General features: G+C 38.1%; 1 long non-coding RNA gene across 1 annotated transcript in view; it reads left to right on the top strand.

Moving 5' to 3' along the window:
- The first annotated feature begins 605 nt into the window (after positions 1 to 605).
- LOC148758518 (uncharacterized) overlaps positions 606 to 9,751 on the top strand; it is a 17,693-nt gene continuing 8,547 nt past the window's right edge. The window contains exon 1 of the long non-coding RNA XR_016020719.1: positions 606 to 714. This is a non-coding gene — a long non-coding RNA (uncharacterized LOC148758518). The remainder of the gene's footprint in view (positions 715 to 9,751) is intronic.

Genomic DNA, 9,751 nt, shown 5'->3' with positions numbered 1-9,751 from the left:
TACTTCATCTTCTATGTGCCCCAACTTACAGGAGCTGACTTCCAGCTAGCGTCACAAGTGCTGTCTTCAATAAAACTTTTTTTTTAAAATTAAAGTTTATTGGGGTGACGATGGTTAGTAAAGTTACATAGGTTTCAGGTGTACAATTCTGTAATACATCATCTATATATCACATTGTGTGCTCACCACCCAGAGTCAGTTCTCCTTCCAGTGTTCATTACAGCTTTATTTACGGTGGCCAAGACATGGAAACAACCTACGTGTCCTTCTACAGATGAATGGATAAAGAAGTTGTGGTATATATACACAATGGAATACTATTCTGCCATAAGAAAAGATGAAATTGTGCCATTTGCGACAACATGGATGGATATTGAGCTTATCATGTTAAGTGCAATAAGTCAGACAGAAAAAGTCGAGTACCGTGTGATTTCACTGATATGTGGGATAGAAAACTGAAAACAATAAAACATTTCAATTCTATGAGGTCAACTACTGTGCAATGACATACATGTTAAGATCTACAAATCCAGTGATAATCACCATACTTATTTCTTTTAGTATAATTTTGCAGTGTTTTGAAGTGCAAACTATTTTCCTTTCAGGTGTGGCTTTGTAATTGGGTGCCTGTGATATCCGGGATCAGAGTCTACTTATGCATATGGAAGAAAGGTTCTAAGTAGGTGGGAACATGAGGCAAATTAGCATCTCCAGGTAAGGTGATTGCATCAGCAAAGCCCACTACAGGTTTTTAAAGCAAGTAAAGACTAGAACACGGGATAGAAGGGACTACTTCTGCTGTCATGAAAAGGTGCATGTAGTTTCGGGGTAAGCAGAATTTTCCAAATCCTCCGAAGGGTTACCTCTCCAAATCTCAAAATCTTACTCATTCCCAAGCAATGTATTTTCACATAAAAAGTCTGGCAAGTCTTTGAATTTAACCTGTGTTGTAATTTAACAAGCCATAGGCTCAGACTCTGTGATTGGTTTCTGGCTACCAACAGCCACAAGAAAGAAGATTCTCTTAAGGCTAAAAATTCCCTGGTTCTCTAACCACATTGAGCATATAATTTAAAGCCATGAATTTCTCATTTCTCCTTTTAATTTCTCCAGTGCAGTTTGCAATGGCCAGTTTACCTATTTGTCACGTCCTCATATGTACTGTGGCCCTTATCACTCAGTTGCTAAAGCCATATTTTCTAAAGGAACTTCATACCAGATAATACAAGTAATAAGTAACTATTTAGCCATCAGCTGCCAGATTATTTCTGACCCATCATTTAATGGTGGTGAGTGGATGCTCACTTCCTTTAAACCCAAGTAGGTTAAATACTCAACCTACTGCCTCTAACACTACTATGAAACAGGATTCAGTCACAGATAATAGAAAACACTCTGTTTTAAGCTGAAAGTAACTTAAATCAGGGAATTCGGCCCTTACAAAATCATTGAAAAAGATGGCAAATTGGACTCTAGTCTGGCCTCCAGAAGTAATTTCAGAACAAGTCTGTAATACTGGCCCACCAAGGAAGCTGCTATCTTGACCACATTTAGGGAAATTGGGAATCTGGAAGCTTTCCCTGGGACTATTGCTCTGAGAGTACTTACTTAGCTGCAGTCCAACCTGGAAGATGCAGTTTTTAGCTCCAGAGCCATCCTGCACTTTCTAGTCTCTGTACTACACCCTGGCTCTGCAAAACTACTGAACGAACGACCCCGGGGCTTCTTCTACAGCAGGAAATCCCAAATTCTGCACAACTATGCTTGCTAGCAAAATCAGCAGAAACTGAAGCAAAACTTCTGTCTTATGTTGGTTTAAACTTTGTGCCCCATACCATCTGACTGCAGAACCCAATTCTTGAACCCTAGCTTCAGGGGTGTAGATTTTAGCTTTCCCACCTCTGCAGTTCAGGAAATCACAGGAGGGGGCTACATCCCCCATAAAATCCCAAAGGAAAATTCTAACAAGCTTGAAACAAATTATCTCACTTATTCTTGGATTTGTAATAAATGTGGTTATTGGATGCTTCATATTGACAAAATGTTAATAAGCTACATGCTGAGTCTAAAATCAGTGTAAGTACAATGTTTTTTCCCAGCTAACTTCCAATGAGGTGGGTCTGTGCTAGTTCCTGAGCTTCCTTCTCTACGTGGTTGGTCAAGGGCTGAATTCTCAGCAAAGCAAATTAACTTGTAGGGATTTGTGAACTAAGAGGTTCTATAAATATCCCTCTAAGTCATGTTTAAGTTTATTTAAATAAGTTTTGGGAAGTTTCATATGTCTCGGTGGAAGGGGTACGGGAATATTTCAGATGCTATAGATGTACCAGAATAGTTTTTTTGTTTTATGTTTTCTTTCGAAAATGTACAGATCTTTTTATTTACAATAACTGACAAAGAAGGCAAATTATATCCTGATTTGGCAGAGTAATTTTCCAAAATAATGAATATTACAGTGACTTATGTGCAAGGGGAAAAGAGAATGGTGAGAGTCTGAGGCGCACTGAGAACTCCATGAAGCAGCAGGTCCATTTGTAAATAAAGTCACAGATCTGTAAATTCTGAGATGAGATCTGCACAACCACGTCTCATGGTTTAGTGTTTCTAAAGTATGGGCTAATCAAAGAAGAGAAAAACTTTGTACTTTTTAATGGTTTATGTTAATGGTTTGAGTTTTAAAAGCAAAAATGAATTGTGTACAACTACGTTCCATGGACTGACATCAAAAAGGGGAGGAAACTAACGGTATTGCAATCCCTTTCAGAACCTAAGAAATGTGCCAGCCGTGGAAAACAATTTAAAATTTTACATTGTTCTTTAATTTTTCTCTGCATTGGGGCACATCCTACCTAATACACTGGTGGTAAACCAGCCCACTGAGAAATGAATTTTTAAAAATTAACTTTTGCACTTTAGGTTACGCCATTTGCAATGTGCTTACATTCATACTCTGCATTTTTATCAATATGTTCCACATATTGCCTGCTTGTAAAGAACAACAAGGAAATTCAGTTTAAACTCAAATTCACTGAGAGAAGCCTGGCAAAGCCCAGATCTGGACACTGCGGCTGAGAACCGTGCGTTAGGGTCCATGATGGGCAGTGGTCCCCTCATCGCCTCAGGATCTCATAGGTTCCCAGTCCATGTGTGTTCTTTAATAACTGAACCCCTCTTCTTAACATGTGGTCTTTGCACTTACATATTCAAAAGAGTATAATTCAATAAACGATTTATTGCAATAGTATAAAGAACAAAAAACAAGAGGAATAGAAAAAAGGAGGCAAACAATCGGTTAAGAGAAACCCAATAACATGGGTTAATGAAAATCAATGTTCGGTTTGAAGAGAACGTATACTTTGTCTCTTGGATCTGCTGAGTGAATCCATCGATAAATCTCTTCTTCCAGCATCTGGCCTTGCACTAACCCACCAACTTTCTAACAGACTAATGTTCCACCCAGCTACTCATTCCAGAGTTACAGTTATTGAGTCAACTCCTTGGCCATTTTAAGAAAATTCCACAAGTAACAATTACTGTACTTGGCAGGAAGCCTGGCAATACCCGGCTAGAACTTTATTATGTTGTTTATTTAAAAACACATTTCTAAAATATTTTTCAGATTTACTGGTACTTAGGAGAGTGTATTATCAAAATATAAAGTGAAGAAAGAGCTAAAAGAAGTATTTTAGGCTAATAGATAATATTATAAATCAGTATACTATTTAATTATAATCTAAATATAATTGAGTCCCTGTCCCCAAACGGCCTACTCTTGAATAGTAAATAAAAGCAGTTGGAATCTTTACTAAATCTCTCAGTGGGGAAAAATGCCTAAAAACAAATAGTGTATATTTAATACAAGCCACATGACTTTACATTCTCCTCCTCTTCCTTCTTTTTCCTGGATAGTTTCCTTACTCCTCATTTCTTTACAATAGTCAACTCAGTCCTTTAACATGGTCCTGCCATGGCCACTCTTGCTCTCTCATCTTCTTCCTTCCAGAAGAGGGACACTCCTACCCTTACCAACAGTTGCAACTACCTACAGAGAAGTTCCCTGCTGCATGCAGTCCTCTATCAAGTTTATTCTTGTTCTGTGCTTTGACTGCTTTTCTCGTAAGAATTATCCCATCACCCAAATTCTGTAGAGAAAAGGAGATACATATGATAAGAATTTTTTCTCCTTGGAAGAAAACAAAGGGGTGAGGGAAGCTATGGATATTTGCAAAGTAATTATACAGAGGGTGCCCCCCCCCAAATTTATACACATTATAAGAAAGGAAAACTGGGGTGGCCGGATGGCTCAGTTGGTTGGAGCACGGCTCTGAACAACAGGATTGCCAGTTTGGTTCCCGCATGGGCCAGTGAGCTGCACGCTCCACAACTAGATTGAGGATAACGAGCTGCCACTGAGCTTCTGGAGCGGCGGCCTGATGGCTCACTTGGTTAGAGTGTGAACTCTCAACAATAAGGTTGCCGGTTAGATTCCCACATGGGATGGTGGGCTGTGCCCCCTGCAACTAAAGATTGAAAATGGCAATGGACTTGGGGTTAGGCTACACCCTCCTTAACTAGACTGAGGGACAACGACTTGGAACTGATGGGCCCTCAGAAGCACACTGTTCCCCAATATTCCCCAGTAAAATTGAAAAAACAAATGGCACAAAATATTTAAAAAAGGGAAACTGTATTAAAATTATAGTACTCAAAATATACTGAAAACAAAAGATGAATACAAGACACGTTTGACTCTTAAAATTACAAGAGGTGCTCAGAGTGGTTACCATCAGCGTCCAGACACTTCTGATTACGAGGAACTACTGCTTGAGCAACATTGACCCAAGTGTCCACTTGTATACATTTTTTTGGCACCCCCGGTATTTTCTCTGTTACCCTTTGCCCCATTAGATCTTCATGTACTACTACAGAGAGGAGAATACCATATGTGCTTGTACACTCACCACCACCACGCATCACACTCCAAATTGCTTTTCTTGTTCTTCACTTGGGTTAGATAAGCTTCCCAACAGACACTGTGTAAAGCGTACCATGCCTATGTCCAGCTAAGTTTCTCCTAGAAAATGGAAAAGAAATGCATTAGCAGTAGGGTTTTAAGGCTCACCCAGCTACCCAGGATCCTTGTGTTCATCCCATGAGGATGAAGGTAATTTCACAGAATTCTATTACCCGGCATGTGACCACTAGATGACTTGCATGAACACAACGGAAGCAGCACGGGACCAGGCCATGCCAACAAAGTTTTGGGGAACCCGAAGTGGCCCAGAAGAATTTTCCTCCCATTCTGGGTGCTATAAAATGTAGGGAGTTGAATAGCTGAAAAATCCCACTGGCGTGAAATAAAGGTTAACACTCTCCACCTTGGCACGCCCCTGGCAAGACAGAGCCTCCTCAGGATCAGAAACCTCGCTTTATAGCATCCTCCTTCAAGATGCTGAGTCAGGCTTGCCCCATCCCTTCCTCAAGTCTTCTCCAGATCTGGGGTTCAGGCTGGTTTATCTGCAACGCTCCTGCAGGGCAACACCAGTCATCTTTTGGTCCGCTTCAGCCTGTTTAGCTTCACTAATCACAAGAATTCCAGGGAGGTCCTGGGGGACCATCATGACGTTGGAGCCCGTTTAATGTTTTCTCAAGTCTACAATTTTTAATAATTCTTCTTGATCGATCCTTCCCTCGGGAGCGTGAGCCAGTCAATGCTGAGCGTATATCATACACGATTGCCCCCTAGAGGATGACTCATTTCAGTGGTTTTCTGTAGGAATGCAAAAGAAGTTTTACCACCTAACAGTTAAGAACTTGACATATGAATGCCAGCAACTCTCCATCCTGTGATACACTCATTCTACAGACGTGTGGAAGTCCACTCTGGAAAGGAAAGTATTGTGCAGCTTTGAGCCTACTGGAACTACAGAGAATATTTTTTCCTGTCTCCAAGTAGGTCTACTAAAGCAGATTTAAGTCATTCACTAACCACACCTAAAATTCCATTTCTTGAGCTCCTGGTGAGACATCTCCCTTGAATTTCTCAAATTCCTACTGGCAAGTAGCCTGTATCAGTAAATCCAGAAACTGACTTCAGGTCTTCCAGTGGAAGCCATGTTTTGAGGACATGAGGTTTTTGGGAATAGAGGCATTAAACAAGTAAAAGCATGTCTAATGTAGTCTTTTTTTCTTTTAGGAATTATTCCAAGAAATTGCGAGTCTGTTGTGAATTAATTAAAAACCAAGTTCCTAGACACCCTCACTACAGTGCTGCATAAATCTGTTCTACATTTAGAGCATCCTGTGCCCCAAATTGACATCTCCGCAACATTTCATTGGCTTTTAGTATTATTCTAAAAACCACTGGCACTTGTTCTGAGACCATTTCCGCCTTTATAACTATTCTCTTAATTGCCTGTCAGGAATAGAGTATTTAGTTCTAGTGATTATACTCTAGGCTCAAAATTCCTGAAACTAGTCCCTAACATGTAACTCAAATGGAACCTGGGCTCCATACATATCAGTAGGCTGTTAATTCAACAAACAATAGTCAATTATGCTAATAGTCATTAAGCAATTAGAAACTTTACTCAGCCTTGAAGGAAAACGTTAAAATACAGAGCATATACTAAAGACATAGCCAGTTTTCTTTAAAAATCTCTTTAGACATCACACTCAGTCTCAATCTTTAGCCAATGTGAACTAAACATTGAATATTTAAGACAGATCTCCATTCTCTTACAGAATGATATGGCATAGCCTCTTAGGAATTAAGTTGAAGCACCATCAAGAAAGGCACATCTTTTTATTAAAGATGAGTAAGTGTAAAGTAGTATATTGTAGCAGTATTTTATTGGGTGGTCCCTTAGTATCATTAGGAAAATGTATTATTTACTTTCAGAAATGATTGATTAACTTGATAATACCCATTTACTTAAAAGGAAATGACTAAATTGTGTCAATTTGTTCTCACTCATGATATATATATATACACACACACACACATATATATATTTATATATACACACACATATATAAACATATATATACATATGTATATATGTATATATATATATATATATATACATATATATATCAATACACTTTTACTATGCTATATAGCCCTGTATATATCTTACAAAGTGATATGGCATAGCCTCTTAGCACAGGGATATATATATATATAGTACAGGGCTACATAGCATAGTAAAAGTGTATTGATAAATAAAACAGTAACTTCTGTTTATGTTTATTCTTTGTTCCTATAGCTAGTTGTAGGGTATATTTTTCTTTTTTGAAAGCAAGTCTTTCATGGAGACACTTAGAAAAAAGCCTATTTGATTGTGCACATAAGCATCACACAAAGTCTATTGTAGTAATTTGTGGATTTCCTCTGTGGTTTGCTTGAAAGATCACTAAGTGATCATTGAGCATTCACAGATGAAAACATCATCATTTGGATTGCAGATGGAGTTGCTCATAGCTGGAGCCTTATTTCCCAGAACAAGTTACAGCATTTTGAAGAGCCCTACCTCAATGTTCATGCATGCATTTTTGCCACATAAAAACTTGCAATTTAGTGTTAGATCATCTTAGAGTATTTCTTCTCCTCATCTTATTCACAATTCACCATGCAGTCATTGTTGAGCTGCCCAAACACCATCCTTAACAAAGGGCAGCTCATAAAATCACCAGTCCTCAGAATATGTGAAAAACTGCTCAGTTAAATAAATTATTCAATTTACAAATGAAAATTTAAACAGGATACATCTAAAACTATTTAGTACACCATAAAACTGCTTTGTTTACAATTAAGTTACCCTTACCCTTTTAAAATTAAGACACATGTAGATTTTGGTACCTGTAAATGTGAGGGCTTGACTGAAGCCAGTTTGGTGTGGTCAAGTATTGGGCAAGAGTCCCCATTCACCTCCGCCAAGACCCTGTCATTTGAGTGAGATTAAGCTCCCAATTGCTTCAGCCCAAGACCTCTCTGGAGCAGGCAATCTGCTATTCTGGTTCAATTATGCCCATTTCTTTCCCAAGTGAGTAAATACTTAAGTTCCCATGCTGAGGCAGCTGAAGTGACTTTTCATTTGGCACACTGACTCTGGGAGCGTAACGCATGTTTGTTGAAACCACGCTGGGCTGGGACAAAATATTTTTATGGTTACTACTTATTAACATGTATTGAGAACAGATATTGTACTTGGTCTACACACAATACATAAAGGAAATCACCATTCCTACAGACGGAAATAAGCAACTTGGATTAATATATTATTGATGAAATTTATATCCTTATGGAAATATAGTTCACTTGGGAAGACAGACGTAGAACACATAATTAGAGGTGAGATGCCGTATTCTATATATGTCCAAAGAGAAGGAGCTGACCTTTTCCTGAGGTTAAGGAAAAGCTTCCAGAACAAAATGACATTTGAACTGGGACTTGAAAAATGAGACAAAGTTGGCTTAGCAAACTAGTAAAGACTGGTTCATGCAGAATGGTACTGATGGGCGAGGCATCATAGTTTGGTCTGTAAATTGCAATGAATAGTAGCAGTTTAAAGGAGGTGGGGCTGTGGGGAGATGGGGGTGGTGGTGGCATAGACCCTGAAGAAGAGCAGGGTCCATTAGGCCATAGTATGGATTTTCTACTTTACCCTAAGGGCAGTGAGATTCTCCTAAATTGTTTTGATGACAGGAATGGCATGGTCAAATGTGTTTGTTTAAAAAAAAAAATCACCCTGGCTACAGTATGGAATACGAGAGTGGTGGGCATACATGGATGTGGGGAAATTGATTAGGAGGCTATTGCCTAAGAGAGAGAGAGAATTGATGACTTGGACAGGGGTGTTTGCAGTGGAGATGGGGAAAAGTAGAAATGCCCAAGAAACATAAAGGAGATCCAATGGACTATGTTTAGAAATGATTTGGATGGATGTTGGGGTAAAGGACAGGGTGACCTGAGGGAAAACTTTCAGGTTTCTGGACCAGCCAGCTGGGGTTCTGGTTACTAAGATAAAGAACAATAAAGGAAAATTTTTGTTGCAGCAAAAGAATCAGTTGTGGACATGACATATATTAAAAGTTTTTGAATAGATATATATGTGTTAATGTATTATTAACCTTTTATATAAAAATTCTTTCTTTCTTATCCATAACTAAACAAAGACTAATATGTACAAATACTACCCTTGCCTCCTTTTACACAACTCTGTTCTATTAATTCTGTGATGGGTTAAAGTTATTTTAAAAGTAAATAAATACTTTCTACTTTATCTTTTAATTTTTTATGAATCACCATAATTAGTTGAGAAGTATTAATATTATAGATTAAATAGCAAGTGAATATATTTGGAATTACCTAATATTGTGAGTATGTGAAATGAATTACTCATGCTCTTTTAAACAGATTGTTTTATGGTCAAAATTATTTTTCCCAGTAAAGTGATTCATTCACAGATAGAATAAAGTATATATTGCATATGCTTCTGAGACAAAAATACAGCTTAATGTATCTGTATAAGTGAGCCCAGGTGAAAATAGAAGAACTACTCAGCTAACCCAAAGGATTGTGATATAATAGTAAGTGTATTATTTTAAGGCACAAAGTTTTAAAACGGTTTGTTAAATAGCAATAGTTAGCTGATATGGTACTGTTTTCTCATCACCTATTTTCTAAAATTGTTGGTATAGAATCTTTCCTTGTGTCTCTTGATCTTTTTCATCTCTTATTTACATACAC

Source organism: Rhinolophus sinicus, chromosome 3 (genome assembly GCF_057876585.1).
Source record: "Rhinolophus sinicus isolate RSI-liver-muscle chromosome 3, RSI-T2T, whole genome shotgun sequence".
Classification (NCBI taxonomy): Eukaryota; Metazoa; Chordata; class Mammalia; order Chiroptera; family Rhinolophidae; genus Rhinolophus; species Rhinolophus sinicus.
Note: the sequence above shows the minus strand (reverse complement) of the source record. Positions and strands in the feature narration are given on the sequence as shown.